General features: G+C 42.7%; 1 protein-coding gene across 2 annotated transcripts in view; it reads right to left on the minus strand.

Annotated features, from left to right (window-relative positions):
* The window catches only part of LOC101445075 (anosmin-1), an 808672-nt gene that overhangs the window by 631435 nt on the left and 159119 nt on the right, over positions 1–18118 (minus strand). The gene's annotated exons all lie outside the window — the stretch shown is intronic.

Below are 18118 nucleotides of genomic sequence, written 5' to 3' on the forward strand. Positions count from 1 at the left end.
AGGTCAATAGCATCTGGGACTGCCCTGGCTTCCTGGCTTCTTTTGGCCTTTAATGTAAGGTGCTCTGGGCCCACCCTGAAACCAAAAGGGATTACCTCCTCATCTGCCATCACAGGTAAACGATCTGGTCTGTCACGCTGTGTAGCAACAACAATCCATGGTTAGCAGATCTTAGTCTTGAATAGAAAAGAAATGTGAAAACACTTGCGCAGAGCAACAGCACCCAAGTAACTCAGGCATTGATTGCCTTGTCATTTCCAGGTGAACCCCTGCTCTTTTAAGTAACAGGATGAGAACCACAGAGATTAATGCAGCTTGCTGGGGCCCAAGGAAGGCCTGGATGAATGCGTAATTCTAGATCACCTCTTAAGAAGTGAAAATGCTTTTGAGCCACAGAATCATCCCAGGTGGATGCTTTTAAAACTTGCCAAAACCTGGGTCACTCCCCAGACAAATGACCCTCATTACATCCCCATCTCAGGGCTGGCAGGCAGGCAGGCAGGGGGTGGGGAAGGGGAGGGGCTGGCCTCCCCAGACATCACCATCACCTAGATGCAAAAGTGCTGTGTGAGAGGAAACCTGGGGGGCAATGAAATAAATGCAGGCGTAACAACTGTGAAACAGCTGCATTTTCAGGTGCTTTTCATTTACAGTGAAGTCAGGAAAAAATCAGTGATCTCCGAATTTTACTGGAAATTTTAAATTCAGAACATAAAACAATACACAGAACTCACTAAGGGGGAAAAAAAGAGAGATCTCACTCCCAAGTTCTTATCTCTCTAAATTTTGATTCTGTGCCCACTGCAGAAGTTTCCAAAAGGGCCCTTTGTTCTTAGTAAAAAGAACAGATAAGCAGAGGAAGCTTATCCCCTCCAAGCCACCCCACCCCACCTTCCCTTCGGGATGTTTTTATCTCTGCAGCTTAGCTGTTTTGAACTTTATCTTTCTTTTGAATGACTGTATTATCGCTATTATTTCCCCAAAAAGAAGAGAGAGCGCATGTAAAAGTCCTTTATGTTCTTAGAAAAGAAACATACCACTTTTCCAAAATTTACATTACAAACTGTACTTTAAATCCAAAGAGAAAGACTGTTTATTTTTTATTCAAATTACATCAACTCTTTTCCAGAAATAAATTATACTCCAGTTCCCTAACTCAGGGAACATTAAAAATAAAAGACTTCTCAAAACAAACCAAGGCGATACTGCCTGTTAATGTCTCCTTTTACAGCCCCACAATATTTAGTAAAGATATATTTTGATATGTAGTTTATATTGCATGTAGTCGACTCAAATATTATACTGTACACTTAAATATGTAACACAAAGACATGTATATGTATTATCTATAAATACATATCTATGTCATATGCTATCTGGTTGTAATCAGCTATACAATATATATCAAGTTGTCTGGATGTAATCAGATAAATGAATACGTACTCATATGTAATGTTATCAGTGCACACATATGTATTAAATCTATTTTGTAATTTTTTCATATGTCATTTTGCATATTATTTATGTAGGTGTTTATGTTTGTGTTAAACTAAACATACCACATGTCCAAAAGGATAACAATAAAATTCAGCTTGTAAATATGAGGCAAGCAGCATAGGGAACAGGAAGACTTGGGTCACAGCTCATGCCCGAGAGACAGCATGGCTGGCAGATCCTGTCCAAAACTTCCTGAGGGATCCCGGGAGATCCTGGCCATGGAATCCCGTTTGGAATGGGATTCCAATTTGGGATCAAGGGAAAGCCCTGGAAACCCTCAAAAGGCCTCAGCATTGGCCCACTGTGAACTGAGAGGTGGGGCCCCATGTGCGTGTCTCACTCTGCAGCACACGTGCAGGCCATGCCTTGGACCATGTACTTTTTCTCCTTTTCTTGTTTAGTAAACTCTTTACTCCCTTGCCTACCCTATGGCATGTCCTCAAAATTCTTTTATGGCACATAAGCCTAAAACCTGGAAGCCCAGAACCCAGAGCCATCCGGTCGCAGATCCAGAAAATGACTTCATGGGCAGCAATGAAGCTAATGCATCTTGATTATATCTCTGACTTTTCAGACGATGACTAAACATTCTATCCAAGACAAAACAAGCGAACAAAAAGTAGCTAAGGGTAAGCAGACTTGGCCCAGTGGTTAGGGCATCCATCTACCACATGGGAGGTCCGCGGTTCAAACCCTGGGCCTCCTTGACCCGTGTGGAGCTGGGCCATGCGCAGTGCTGATGCGCGCAAGGAGTGCCGTGCCACACAGGGGTGTCCCCCGTGTAGGGGAGCCCAACGCACAAGGAGTGCACCCCGTAAGGACAGCCACCCAGAGCGAAAGAAAGTGCAGCGTGCCCAAGAATTGCGCGGCCCACACAGAGAGCTGACACAAGATGACGCAACGAAAAGAGACACAGATTCTCGTGCCACTGACAGCAACAGAAGTGGACAAAGACAAGGACGCAGCAGACACAAAGAACACACAACCAGGGTGGGGGGAGGGGAGAGAAATAAATAAATCTTTAAAAAAAAAAAAAGTACCTAAGAGAGTCCAGTTTTGAAGGGTTTCAGAATCTGCTAAGGATATTTTCTTTAATTCCTTCTCCATTCCTTCTGAGGGTTCTAGACATATGGAAGGTACGGCTGAGGCAAGCCCCATCCAGTGCCAGGATGAGAAGGGAAGAAGGAATCCTCCCAAGGAAGGCAGCAGTGGTTTTCACCACCAGACAACAGTGTAGAACAGCAGCCCTCAGCGAGGCTGTGTCCATTTCATTGTTGCGTTAACACTGCCTGGATACATCCCATCATATTAAATCAGTGACAGGTTATGTTTCCAGAAAGTGTTAAAGGATCACCTTCAATTTGAAATTAGTGAGATGGAAAGTAGAGCTTTCCCAGGACTTTCTGGCAAATAAGTCTACTCGGTCTTATCTTCCCCTGTGGTTTAGCTAGTGACCTGGCTTACCTGGGGACACCCTTGGACCTCCAGTTTGTGTTGATGCCAGTACTGCTCATTCACACAGAGACCACCATTCTGAGCTCCCCACCCCTGCCAGTCATCTTATCTAAAACTACAACATCACCCAGCCCAAGGATGCCCCAGCTTCCTCACCAGCTTTCCTTTTTCTCTTTCCTCTCATGACTACCTGAGATAATATATATTTTAGTTATTGATCTTAGAGATTTTCTCACTTTCCTGTTAAATGTAAACTCCATATGGACAAGAATTTTGAACTGTATATTCATTGCTAAATAGTAAATGCCTTGAAAAATATGTGGCAACTAACAGATGAGTAAAAAATATTTGCTGATTACATGAATAAACCAGAATACAGGGAAGTGGACTTGGCCCAATGGATAGGACATCCGCCTACCACACGGGAGGTCCACGGTTCAAACCCCGGGCCTCCTTGACCCATGTGGAGTTGGTCCATGCACAGTGCTGATGTGCACAAGGAGTGCTGTGCCACGCAGGACCGTCTCCCCCGTAGGGGAGACCCACGAGCAAGGAGTACGCCCCGTAAGGAGAGCCGCCCAGTGCGAAAGAAAGTGCAGCCTGCCCAAGAATGGAGCCGCACACACAGAGAGCTGACACAAGATGACGCAACAATCAGATTCCCGGTGCCGCTGATAAAGATAGAAGTGGTCACAGAAGAATACATAGCGAATGGACACAGAGAGCAGACAACAGGGGGCGGGGGAAGGGGAGAGAAATAAAAAACAAAAAACAGAATACAGACATATGGATTAAAAATAAAAAGGCAGGAAAGTAAGAAGAAAAGGAGGATGGGGGGATGGGTCTTGGCAACTTTCAAATGGTTCAGCACCCAAATTGATTCATTTTCAAGGAGAAAATGAACATCAATTCTTTCCAACTTGTGGACCATTCTTTAGTCATTTCCATAGTAATTTTCCAGAAGGAGCAGGCTTGGGCGTTACTGAAAAAAACTTAGAGACTGCAAAGCAACGAAAGCATTTATTTAGGGTCTTAGAATGGCAATTCAGAAAGCACAGATTCAGGTACAACCCAAACTGTGTCCCGTATCTTGGGGCTTCCAAGCATGGATTTTTAAAGAAGCTGATGATCATATATATCATTGTAAAGAATCATGATCGGTGGCTACTTGGTCTCTCAAGTTAGACAATTTACTGATTTATCTTGTTTATGCTGATTCATGGAGTCTGGATATCATCAGAAACACTGTTGCTTTTGGTTTTGCATACATTGGCAGTTTGTGATATTTGGTGGAGATATATGTAAGAGTAACTTCTTGAATGGCCTCTTGACTCCATTTTAGCCACAGGAACTCCATTTTGTTTTATTTCTTTTCTCACTGTAATCAGATAGCCTATCCGATGGGCCCATGACCCAGGAGTCTTGCCAGAATGAGAAACATTTTGTTCCCTTTGTTTTCTTCTCCATACTTGAGCAGTCATCAGTAGATATAAGCACTGAAATTGGTCTCACTCTAAAATGGACCCATGTTTGCCAGGTTCTTGCCAATCCTTTTATAGCCAGGTCCCGTCCAACCTTTGCAGTTTCACTTACAGTTGTGTGTGTTCATGTTCTACTTAGATCACAAATTTGCAGAATGTTTTCTCCTACCCATTTTCCAAATTGCATATTTTTTCCTACTTTTTTTACCCCATGCCCAAGGCACAGGTTGTCAAGTTTCTTCAGGAAAGGCCAAAGTGCTTTCGCAGACCAGTGTCTGTCATAACTGTTCAATTTTGTCACTGCAGCATGAAAGACACCAAAGAAATCACGAAAACAGACCTGTGTTCCAGTTAGACCCTAGTACAGACCCTGCCATCTAACTTTTATATCTTCACATCTCAAGATATCTTATCTTCTTTTGATTGTTTTCAACCATTTTAAAAATATCAAAACCATTCTTGGCTTGTGGGCCAGACAAGAACTGGCCGTGGGCAGGATAAGGTCTGCAGGTCAGTTTGCCAACCCGACTTCAGGTGTTAATGGGGCTTCATGAAGTTATTCTTAACTTAGACAAGTGCTTTCCAGATCCTTCTTTCAAAATTTTCCCCCTAAGTAAAGGCTGTGGCAAGAGAGATCCTTCCCAACCCAAAGACTGACGCTGCTACGTAAGTTGGTGGTAGAGAAAGGTCAATGCTCACAGTAAGACTTGGGTTTGATGTTTTTGCGGCTTTCTGCTCCTAAGTGCTCATTAATCCAACAGCTATTAATAATCCTGACTTAAACATATTAATGGGTGACCAAAGAGATGTTAAATATAATACCCTCCCACCTCTCCCCTAGAAGAGTTCAACACCCCACCCCGAGTTCTCAGAGCAATGTTTTCATCCTGATCCACAGGCCTTTATCACGAGTAGCTTTTCAGTCCCTTGTGGGAAGAACTGATCTAAACTGAACATCTCACTAAGTACCTGACAAATGCCACTGCCTTGCCTTAATCACAGAATGCAAGGCTAGGTGAAGAGAGAGAGTAGCCTTCTGGAACAAATTCCACTGAGAGCAAATATAAGAGGATCTGCGTATTTGGGAGAGCCTCTGGGACTTGTTCCCATTGAGTTGGGGGAAGAACACTTTTGTAGCTCACCCCAATTTGGAAAACATCCCCACTGACCCAGGAGACCTGACCAAATGGGAAGATGTAGGCAAAGGGAAAATCCACGTGGCCTCGTGAAATCACAATGGCCAACCACCTCTGCCTTGCCTCTCAGTGGCCTCCACTACCACCCTATCCCGAAAAGCCCAGGGCATAGCAGCTAGCCAATGGGAGTATTCGAGCATCTCAAGTGCTGGAGTTGCTGCTAGTCATACGAGACCCTGTGAGCAGACCTCAATGGAAGTGAATGTCAACACCCAGCCTCTCCAAAGAAACACTAGCTCCAGCACGAAGCTTCTGCTCTAGCAGGAAGCATCCTCAGACAACCAAATGCGGTGTTATTAGAAGGGAATGTTCCTGCAGTGCCCCTCTCTTCAGCTCTGCCTCTGCAGAGGCGCTCTTTCCTCCTACTTTGCCCACAGTGGGTCACTGCACTGACCACATGCTAAAAAGTGCTTGGGGTTTTCTCTGAACATATTTTGAACTTGAAAATCATGCTGTTCTTATTCTGCCTCCTAAGTGGGTTTCGAAAATATTCGCTTAGAGCCAAAACCACTGACGTGGAGTGTCAGATCACACAACTGGCCAGTTGCTATATTCCAAAGGGTGGAGATATTGGCTAAGCTCTGTAGTTTCTGGCCTTCCCTGGTCGATGAATCACACACATAAATGAGCAGAGCTTCCTGCGATCTTTGAAAAGCTTTGAAAAGGGCTGCCAGCAGGTCATGGCCTGCTCTGCTTTGTAGGCAGAATTCCCAGATGGCCCCTGTGGTACATATCCAGTGCAATCCCCTCCCCTACATCTTCTTCTAATGGGTATCACTCCCATGATTGTTATGTTATAAAGCAAGGAGGAAGAGATACCGCAGGTCTAAGTAAGGTCCCTATTCAGCTGGCTTTGAGTTCCTCATAAGGGAGGTCACCCTGGGTGGGCCTGACCTAATCAGAGGACCCCTTCAAAGAAGGTTCTGTCCTTCCTTGAAAGTGGAGACACAAAGCTACAGAGATTCTCTCTTGCTAGCTTGGAAGAAGAAAGTCACCATGAGTTCTACAGCTGCAAGTAAATGAATTATGCCAATAAACTGAGGGAACTTGGAAGTGGATCCTTCCTGCGCTGAGCCTCTAGACAAGGACACTGCCTGGTCAGCACCTTGATTGCAAGGTGAGAGTCTGTGAGACCCTGAGCAGAGAACCCAGCAAAGCCAAATATGCACTTCTGACATTGTGGCAGTTTGAAGCTTTTGTGAATCCCAGAAAATCCTGTTCTTAAAACTAATCCATTCCTACTGCGTGTAAACCTATTATAGGTGGGGAACTTTTGATTAAATTACTTCTGTTAAGGGTCTTTGATTAGATTGTGGGACCCAGGGTGGGTCTTAATTCCTTACTCGAGTCCTTTATAAATGGAGGAAAATAAAAAGCCTCACTCACAGAAAGGAGGCTGGAGAGACAGAGAGCAGCCTCCAGAAGCTGACCAACACCGAAAAGAGAAAAGCCAAAGGCAGAGCAGTCCGAAGCTGAAGGCAACAAAGCCTGGAGGAGAGGGGAGAGACGAGTGGACCGCCACTGTGCCCTCCCCTGAGCCTGATCTCCCACAGCTACAGCTCGGTGAGAAAGCATCTCTGATGATGCCTTCATCTGAATACTTTCACAGCCTCAGAACCGTAAGCTCATAAGCTAATAAACTCCCAGTGTAAAAGCCAATTCATTTCTGGTATATTGCATTGGCAGCATTTAGCAAACTAAAACAGGCACTCAGAAACTGTGAGATAATAAAAGGATGTTGTTTTGAACATCTAAGATTTCAGTAATTTGTTACACAGCACAGATATCTAATATACCATTTCTGGCAAATGTCCAGTCCTAATGATAATGATGATGATGTTTTATAAACACTAAAGTATATTTTACTTGAGTGTTTATAAGAACACACACGAACACATCTTGATCTTTTCACTGGTTCATGACTCCAACCTCATTCAGTTGAGGGAGCAAAATCACATCATCAGCAAGAGCACAAGCTTTGGAATTTTACTGACCTGAGTCTGAACCTGGTTCTCGCTGTATGTCTTTGGACAATATGACGCTATAAACCAAGGGTTCCAAAACTATCTGCCACTACATTCTGAGAAGAGGTCTGTGGTTTTCACCTGACTGGCAAAGGGATCCGTGGAACAAAAAAAGGTTAAGAACCCCTGCTGTATACGCTGTACAACAGGGGTAGTCCTAATACTTGCCTGATAGCATTGGTTCTCAAATGTGGATGAACGGGGCACTCAGCTGGGGAGCTCTAAGAAGGTTGATGCTCAGGCCCCACCCCCAAGGATTCTGAAGTAATGGGAAGGGGTGGGGCCGGGGCCCTGGGAACTTCATAACTACCCAGCGTATACTCATGTGCAGCTAAGGAGGAGGGTCCCTGCCCCATGAAGTTGCAGTGAGGAGAAATAAGATGGAGAGGACTTTCAATGGTGAGTGCCCAAAAAAAGTCACTCTTATTATCCCTGATTTGGGGTTACAGAAATTTAAGATCAGAGAAGGTCACACCCACATAAGCAGTAGCATGGAAACCAAAATTCAGGCCATCATTTGTCACATCAGATTTAAATGACCATCAGTTTCTGCCCATCTAGGTCCCTGTTCCTCAGTTTTGTACAACCTCAAGTCTTTTAAAAGCAACTAAGAACGGGGGTCAGCAAACTCTGCCCATGGGCCAATTCCTGCTATCACCTGTTTCTGCAAACAAAGTTTCAGCAGAACAAAGTAGTACTGGAAGTCTCCCATTCATGTATTGCTTTTGTGCCACAATGGTAGAGCTTGAGTCTTTGCAGCAGAAGCTAAATAGCCTGCAAAGCCCAAAATATTTACTACCTGGCCCTGCTTAGAATAAGTTTGCCAACCCCTGCAACAGAGGAACAAGCAAGCAAATTTACGGTTTATCAGGGTTAATGGCATAACTGGCATCCAGTTAATCTATCCCAGAAAATGAGCAAGAAGACAGCCAAATCACTTCAGTACTTCACTTGACAAGAAAGCAAGCTGAGTCTCCAGGAGGTTTTGGACTGCTTAAGTCACAACACCTCAAGAGCCAAGGCAGAGAGAGATTCCGGATTTTCTGACTTCCATATACTGCTGGTTGTGATCCACTGCAATCTGGTAAAGAGGGGATATATTCATTCTATTTGAGCTTAATATTGAAAAGCCCAATGATGTCAATGGACTGGGCAAAATACCAATGCAGGTTTAATTTTTCTTAATACTTTTAAAAAATTTTCTATTCCCCCATGGATCCCTTGTCCGTTTGCTTGTTGTTTTTGCTCATTATCTTCTCACTGTCCATTTTTTGTATAGGAGGCACCAGGAACCAAATCCAGGACCTTCCATGTAGGAAGCAGGTACTCAACTGCTTGAGCCACAGCCACTCCCACCAGTGCAGGTTTTTGCACCAAGAGGGCAACTCTAGAGTCTGCTCATAATTTTCAGCAACAATGTAAGGAGACCCTTTCTACTGTTGATAGAAAGTCTAACTTTGAAGACACCCATGTGGAAGAACAAGGTGTTCAGACGCTTTAAGGAACAGTTTTACTGTACTAAATGCTAAATGAAGGAAGTTCACTCCCCAGTGGGCTTGGTTTCAAATAGAAAACTTTCTCTTTTCTGTTGTTTACCCCACATTCCCAGTAGCTGAAACCTTCACAGCTCATTAACTATTTGGCCACCTGCCCTCTCCCTGGAAGATTCTGAGATAATGAGGGGTAGGGGATCACACTGGGGAGTAGATTCTGGAACCTGCTGTGACTATGTGCTTTAACCAAACTTATTAATCTAGATAAACAAAAGGCAACCTGTACCCCTCCAGGTAAGAGGTGGAAGTGGTCAAACCAAATAGATGTACCATGTGTATTACTATGAGCCCAATTGTACACCAAGGACAGTGCATTGTTCAAATAGGATGGATGCTTATTCCTCACTCCCAGAGAATGAACAATCAGGCTGGGAAAAGTACCACTAACATACAGGAAAACAGGAAACAAGTAATTACCTTGAGAATACTGAATGTAAAAGGAAAAAAGAGTCAGAATCACTGAGATTTGTTTGCTCTGCTAGCAAGAAGTCCTCCATAGAATATTCATCCTGGTCTAAAAGAAATAACGAACCCAGCGTCAAAGCTTCCAGGAGTTGGTTTTGGTGCTCTGGTAGGCACAGGGCTGTGACATTTTCACTTAGGATGCTTATCCATGGGTGTTTCTGGTTTTTCAAGTGTGAGCCACTCCTAGGCAAAGGAGGAGACTGGGGGTTACTATACTCTGCATAGTGAAGCAACAGGATTTTGGGCCTAGAGGTGGCAAAGAAAAAATATACTATACACTGTAATAGTTATCTCTTGCTGTGTAATAAAACACCACACATTTGGCAGCTTAAAAGAAAGTTAGTTAGTCATCTGACAGTTTCCTTGGGATCAGGAGTCTGGGCACAGTTGATCTGGGGCCTTGTTGAGGGTCTCCCCACGCCACTGTCAAGGTCTTGACCAAGCTGTGTTCTCACCTGGAGCCCAGGATCCCTGTCTAAGCATACCCATTGTTGGCAGAAATCAGTTCCTTGTGGTTGTAGAACGGAGGCCATCATTCTCTCACTGTCTCTCACAGGGCTGCACACACCTCTTAGGGGGCCCTCCACTGGTTTCTTCACACTCTGAATCTCTCTGATTTGAGGGAGGTCCAGGTCCTTTAAAGGCTCATCTGATTAGGTCAGGCCCACCCAGAAAAATCTCCCTTTTGATGAACTCAGAGTCAATTGGTTAGTAACCTAATCACAAAAGTGCTATCCTATTATATTCACAAGTTCTTCCAACACTCAAGGGAAAAGGACTATTCAGGACATGTGTAGTCAGAGGGAAGAATCTTGGGGACCATCTTAGAATCCTGCCCACCTCACACACACTGAGTCTGGGTTATGGGCACACAAGGGAAAGCAAGAGCTACATGCATGACCCATTTCTGTTCAGTAAGCAGAAAACTGTGTGGCCTGAGTTCAGGAGAAATTTTGAGTATGTGAGTACTGAGAAGGCAGGTTGTCTGACAAGGGTGGGGCCAACCTTTGGATACACTCAAAGCCAGCTGGAATATCTCACTTAATCCATGAACTCAGGAGTCTAACCACAAGCTTAGCGCTACTCAAACTGCAGCCTATCAGCATCACCTGGGAACTTGTGAGAACTGTAAACTCTCGAGCCCGCACCCCAGACCTACCAAAGCAGTTTCTGGGAGCAGGGGGCCTGCCGTCTGAGTTTTAACAAGTTCTCTGGGTGAGTCCGATGCACACTCAAGTTCAAGAAGCATGTTAGCCAACTCAGTATTTTTTCTCTACAAAACATTCACAATGATCTTGATGGTGAAAAAGGAGTTCCAGGATATCTCAAAGAGACTGATACTTGCCAAAAACGCAAAGATCCAAAAATCAAGATTACAGACCAGAGGGCCCTAAATGGATACAATCTGACCCCAAGCCTGGAGGAAAATTCCAACTTGCCTGGCAGGTGGGTGAGCCTGAGCAAATTCTCAGCCACTCTGTTTCAGTTATTGTCATCTATGAAAAGAGGGTAATAACCGGAGCAATGTCGTTTAGTGAGCATTAGATTCAACTAACCAAGGAAAAGCAAAAGCCCAATTAAAAGTGGGTATCAGGGGAAGGGGCTGTGGCTCAAGCAGTTGGGCTCCCACCTAACATAAGGGAGGCCTTGGGTTCGTGTCTCAGGGCCTCCTTGTGAAGGCAGGCTCGCCTGCACGCTGCAGAGAGCCACCCAGCCCGCGGGTGCCCCAGAGTGCCACCCAGCCCGCAAGCGCTGCAGAGAGCCGACTCAGCAAGGTGACACAACAAAAAAGGGAGACAAGTAAAAACACAGAAAAGTACTCAGCGAATGGACACAGAGCAGACAACAAGCAAGCCATAAGGGGGCGGAGGAATAAAAATAAATACAGACACATAGAAGAACACAGAGCAAATGGACACAGAGAGCAGACAACAAGCAAGCTGCAAGGGGGGGGATAAAAAAAAGTAGGTAAAGGATTTGAATAGCTATATCTCCAAAGAAGATATGCAAATAACAAATAAGTACATGAAAAGATGCTCAACATCACAGCTCTAAGGAAATGTGAATCAAAACCACAATGCAATACCACTTTCAAATGCTAGGATGGCTAAAATTAAAAAAAAAAACAACAGGCCATAACAACAAGTGTTCATGAGGATGTAGACAGATTGGAATCCTCACACACTGCTGGTAGAATTGTAAAATGGTACAGTCACTGTGGAAAACATTTTGGAATTTCTTGAAAAGGTTAAACAGTGAGTTACCGTAAGACCCTGGTATATATACAATGGAAATGAAAACATGTATTTAAACAAAAATTTTTTCACAAATGTTCACAACAGCATTACTCACAAAGCCAAAAAGTGGAAACCCAAATGTCCGTCAAATGACCAAAGGATAAACGAAGTGCGCTCTATTCATACAATGGAGTATTATTCTGCCCTAAAATGGAACTAAGTATGGACACCCTACAAAATGAATGGACCTTGATGACATTATGTTGAGCCAAAGAATCCAGTCACAAAAGACCATATTGTATGAATCCATTTACATGAAATGTCCATAAACGTCAAATCCAGAGAAAGAAGAGTACAGCGGTTGCCTGGGGCTGGGGAAGGGAGGAATGGGATTGAAAGTGACTGGATATAAAGTGTCTTTGGGGGCTGATGAAAATATTCTGGAATTACACTGTGGAACTGTTGCATAACATTGTGAATATAATTTTTAAAACTATTCACTTTAAAAGAGTGAATTTTGTGGTAGGTAAATTATATCTCATAAAAAAGAGGAAATATGCACAAAGATAAAGCTTTTCAGTGCCCTGGTACATAGAAAATGAATAAAAGGATTAGCTATTTTGTAAGAATAACAAGAAATTACCTCCCATCACTGGAGTGGAACAAGCACCAAAATGCATTCACACACAAGGAGTGCTGAAGGCTTCCAGTTCAGGAAGCTGGAAAGTGAACCAGGCGATCTCAGGGCTCCTTGACAATCTCTGCTCTCTGGAAAGCAACACATCTGCCACAATTCATCATGACATCTAAGTTCTGGAATATCTATACACTCGCTTTTCAGAGGGAGACATCTGAGCTGTGCACCCTGAGAAGATGCCTCATGTATCTTAGGAGCAGAATCAAGCTAGCATCAGAAGCAAATGCAGGCAGGACTTGCTTTTAGGGAACTGCCAGCCACCTGTGCATTTAAAATCACAATTTATATTTTTTATTTGAGAAATTTCAGGTTTAGAGAAAAACTTCAGAAAATACAGTGTTCCCATATACCACACACACAGTTTTCCCTATTATTAACACTTTGCATTAGTGTGGTAACTTTGTTACAATTGATGAAAATGTTATAATTGTACAATCCAAGTGTCCATCAATGAATGAACAAACAAAATGTGGTGTACACACTCCATAGTTTACACTAGGGTTCACTGTTTGTTGTACAGTCCTATGGTTTTATTTAAATTTTTTCTCTAGTAACATATATACAACCTATTTCCCCTTTTATCACATTCAAATATATACTTCAGCGCTGTTAATTACATTCCAATGTTGTACTACCGTCACTGCAAAAAAACTTTTCTTTCACTCCAAACAGAAATTCTGTGCCAATTAAACATGAATTCCCCATTCTCTATCTTGCCCTGGCTCCTGTTCATCTGTATTCTAGTTTCTGATCCTGTGAATTTGCGTATTCTAATTATTTCATAACAGTGAGATCATGCAATATTTGTCCTTTTGTATCTGGCTTATTTCATTCAACAAGTCTGCAAAGTTCATTTATGTTGTCACATGTATAGGACTTCATTCCTCCTGATAGCCAAATAATAGTTCATGGTGTGTGTAGCAGTTTGATATTGATGAATTCTAAAAAGAAATATTGGACTATGTTTGTAAACTGGTCTTTTCCTCTGGGTATATTAGATTATATTGGATTCAGAGGTTTACCTAATTAAGTAATCAGGTAAACCTCTTGTGCCAGCAGGGCACCGAGTCACCACCCCTTGGTGGGTGGGGACTCACAGATAAAAGACATGGCAAAGGACAGAGTTGGGGGGTTTTTGATGTTGGAGTTTTGATGCTTAAGTCTTAAACTGGAGTCCCGGGAAGTAAGCAAACAGAGGAAAGAGAAGCAAGCCCCAGGAATAGAGGAACCCTGAGCCCAGAGAGAAGCAAGACCCTGGAAGGGAGGAACCCAGGAAGCCTGAACCCTCACAGATGTCTGCAGTCATCTTGCTCCAACACGTGAAAATAGACTTTGGTAAGGGAAGTAACTTATGCTTTATGGCCTGGTGTCTGTAAGCTCCTACCCCAAATAAATACCCTTTATAAAAACCAACCAATTTCAGCACCCCTCTGACTAACTAATACAAAGTGTATACACCACATTTTGTTTTTTTGTTTTGTTTTGTTTTTTTTTTAAAAGATTTATTTTTATTTATTTAATTCCCCTCCCCTCCCCCGGTTTTCTGTTCTCTGTGTCTTTTTGCTGCGTCTTGTTTCTTTGTCCGCTTCTGTTGTCGTCAGCGGCACAGGAAGTGTGGGCGGCGCCATTCCTCTGCAGGCTGCTCCCTCCTTCGCGCTGGGCTGCTCTCCTTATGGGTGCACTCCTTGCGCGTGGGGCTCCCCTACGCGGGGGACACCCCTGTGTGGCAGGGCACTCCCTGCGCGCATCAGCACTGCGCATAGGCCAGCTCCACATGGGCCAAGGAGGCCCGGGGCCTGAACCGCGGATCTCCCATGTGGTAGACGGACGCCCTAACCACTGGGCCAAAGCCCGTTTCCCAACATTTTGTTTATTCATTCACTTGTTGATGGACACTTGGGTTGTATTTTACTTTCGCAGCTGCTAAAACAAATACCAAACAATGAGTTGGCTTAACCACAGGAACTTACTTGGCTCACGGTTTCAGCGTCTAAAAGGCTTGCTTCCTCCAAGGGTCAATATCTTCTGGCTTCTCTTCTTATGATGTTACCTCTGATTATAGAGAACTCCAGTAATCTAGATTTAAGCCCAACCTGAATCATTTGGGCCACACCTGAACTGAAGGAACATGTAGAAAAGATCTTACTTACAATAGGTCCAAACCCACCAGAAAGGAGACCAAGGCCAAGAACATGTCCACGCCAGGGTACACAATTAAATCCACCACAGGTTGCTTTCATTTTCTGGCAACTATAAACAATATTGTTATGAATATTGATGTGCGACTATCTGTTTGATATTTGCTGCTTTCCATTATTTTGGATATGCCAGGTCACCTGACAATTCTATACTTAAGTTTCTGAGGAACCACCAAATTGTTTTTCACAGGGGCTGCAACATTTTACGTTCCCACCAACAATGAATGAGTGTTTTTATTTCTCCACATCTTCTCCAACACTTGGAATTTTCAGTTTTTTAAATAGTAGCCATTCTAGCAGGTGTGAAATGATTATCTCATTGTGGTTTTGATTTGCATTTCCCTAATGTCTAATGATGTTGAGCATCTTTACATGTTTTTGGCTATTTCTTCTGCCCCATTTTTAATTGGGCTGTTTTTTTCTGTTGTTGAGTAGGAGGACTTTTTAATAATTTTTAGATATTAAACCCATATCAGATGTGTGGTTTCCAAATATTTTCTCCCATTATGTAGGTTGTCTCTTTATTTCCTTGATACACATAAATAAGATGATCATGTTGTAGGAAAGTGTTGTGTTCCTCTAGGGAATTTTTCATTTTATTTATTGTAGTCCTCCACTTGAGTATTTTTGTTTGGTTCCTTTTTAAAATTTCCATCTCTATATTGAGATTCTCATACTGTTTCTTCATTGTTTTCCAGATATCCTTTAGCTGTTTCTCTGGTTTCCTTTACCGTCTTGAGCACACTCAGGATCTTTTTTTTTTTTTAAGTCTTGGTCTGATACATTCAGATTTCCAGTCTTCTTCATTGATGATTTCTGGATTTTTGTCTTGTTCCTTTGGATGGACCATAAATTTGTTTCCTTGTCTTTTGTAATTTTTTGTTGCACATGATACATTTTTTAAAAGATTTACTTTATTTTTAAATGTATCCTCCCTCCCCCAGATGGTTCTCTCATCTGTCTGCTCAGTGTTTGCTTGCCTTCTCCAGGAGGCACTGGGAACTGACTGGGACCTCCCACATGGAAGGAAACTGTCCAACGGCCTGAGCCACATCTGCTCCATGCAGGCTGTGGCATTTGCTGGCTTGTGGCATTTGCTCATTTAGCATCTAAATTGTTACGGGAAGTACAGGAGTCTAGCTCAACAAATTCATTTTAGTATTTTAAAGTGTTAACTCTGGAATTTAGTCCTTGAGCTTTCTGTCCCTTAAGTTTGTATCCAGCTAGTATTATGACAGAGTTTTCCTTTAGTACCAGAAGCTAACAAAAACAAACTCACTAAAATAAAATACCTTTCAAAATCTTTGCAAATTGGCACTGCATTGGCTGGCACCCTCCTAGCAATAAGATCAGCCCAAGGCAAATGTGAAATGAAGGGTCCTCTCAGTCTTTTCTGAGACTGTGTCACCTTCTGGACTTGTGCTTGCTTGTGGCCTCAGGAATCCCCCCATATAGAGGAATTCACATGCCCCCTCTTCTCCTTATGAAATAGACATTCTCCCCATCACTGGGTTCTATTAGTATGGCTTAAGGCAGGCAATCCTTTCTCTCAGGTGCTTTGACTTGTTTTTTATACTGCTTTAGTTGTCTGCAAATTCTTTCTGTCTACAGGGCAAGTTTTGGGAGGGTGAGCCCAAGATGTGTTTCCCAGTTCAGTCCTTCAGGTGGCCACCCAAAAGAGTGGCATCAACATACAGGCACCCCAGCATGCACATAAGGGTTACTCTGCTCCCTCTGAACAGGGTCAAGGACCCACAAAGAGCACACAAGCTGGCTCCACAATGCACCAGGGAGAGGGGTTGGGGATGGGTAGAAGGATGCCATGAGCCTCTCTAATGCTGCATTTCCTTGACTCAGCACTTGCCCAGTCACTGCAACCCTTTACTGTTTAGAGTTTTGAGGAAAATGGTTCTGCCAGTTTTTGCTAGTTATTCAAAGATTCTATGCAAGAATGACACCCCAGAGCATCTTATCCCACCATCTTGGTTGATCAGAATAAATACCACATTGTAAAAGACCTAGAAAGAGCGAAGTTGGGGTTAACGAAGTCTTTGAATAGAAAACCATACATTATCAAGAAAATGCTAGGTCTTGGCATAATAAATACTTTCCTTGAATAAGTAATGACTTTTCCCCGTAGAAATGTTCATCTGGTCTGTCTGGTAATATCTTTTATTCCACATCAAATAATTTCAAAAAATGCTGTGCATGCATAACAAAATAATTATAATAATTTAAAGTGTTCAGGAAAATCCTAAAATCCCCTAAAGAAAATAGGATTACGTAAGAGTTCATCTCTATGTTAGTTTTATTTCACAAGATGCATAAAATCCCTTTGGTTTGATTTCATAATTCATACTATACCCCAAGAGGAATTTGTGGGTGTAAAAATCTCTTACATTGCACACCTGCTGTTTATTATCTCAATTTCTCAACGAAGTTGTAGAGTCTTTCCTATTATTTTCACAAAAGGAGTGAGAAAACCAATAAATATTGAACATGTCTCTAGCAGGTAATACCTTGATAATGAAAAACCACATTTGGAATTGCTTTATCTACTTTACATCGCAAAATAAAATGCATTTAACAAATTTTTTCACTTAATAAATATTTTTACATCCTATGCACCTGGCTGAGATTTTTTAAAAATATGACTTGATTTCTAATGAAATATGGCAAACTTAACCCAAGTATTTATCTCTGCCTCCTCCCAAAACTCAGTAAAATGAGAATAAATGAATAAATAAGATAAAGAGTCACAAGGATATAAAGAATAGAAGAGACAAGAGCAGACAGAGATGCCAACAAAGAATTCTGAAGCTGGAAAGCAGACAGGGGAGTTAGCAGGACTGAGCAAGAAGAATACCAAGGATCAGGAAAAGCAGAGGCTAGGAAAGAGCAAGCATTCCCACAGCATAATCCCTGAGAGGTTCAGAGATAAGAGGTGCCAGGTAGCAGGAGATAAGGTGTGAAACTGAAAATCAGGGATGATGTGAACATCAGTCTAAAAAACTGGCCCCCAGGTCACCTATAAATCAACATGTGTGAAACAATAACCTGTCATCTCAAAGCCAGCTGCCTTCCAGCCTGCCTGACTACTGCACTTCCAACCTCTGACCACCAGGTTCCAAACCCTTCCGTTATCTGTGATACATTCCTCTTCTTCATGAACTAAATCCAGGAAGGACAATAGTCATGTTGATTTTTTTGCATAAAAGGTTTCCAGGATCATGGTAGCCATCCTCCAAGATGGTACACAATGATCTTTGCCTCATGCCCTAGTGAGTCCCTTTCCCACATTAAATCTAGGCTGAC

The sequence above is a fragment of the Dasypus novemcinctus genome, chromosome Y, assembly GCF_030445035.2.
Source record: "Dasypus novemcinctus isolate mDasNov1 chromosome Y, mDasNov1.1.hap2, whole genome shotgun sequence".
Classification (NCBI taxonomy): domain Eukaryota; kingdom Metazoa; phylum Chordata; class Mammalia; order Cingulata; family Dasypodidae; genus Dasypus; species Dasypus novemcinctus.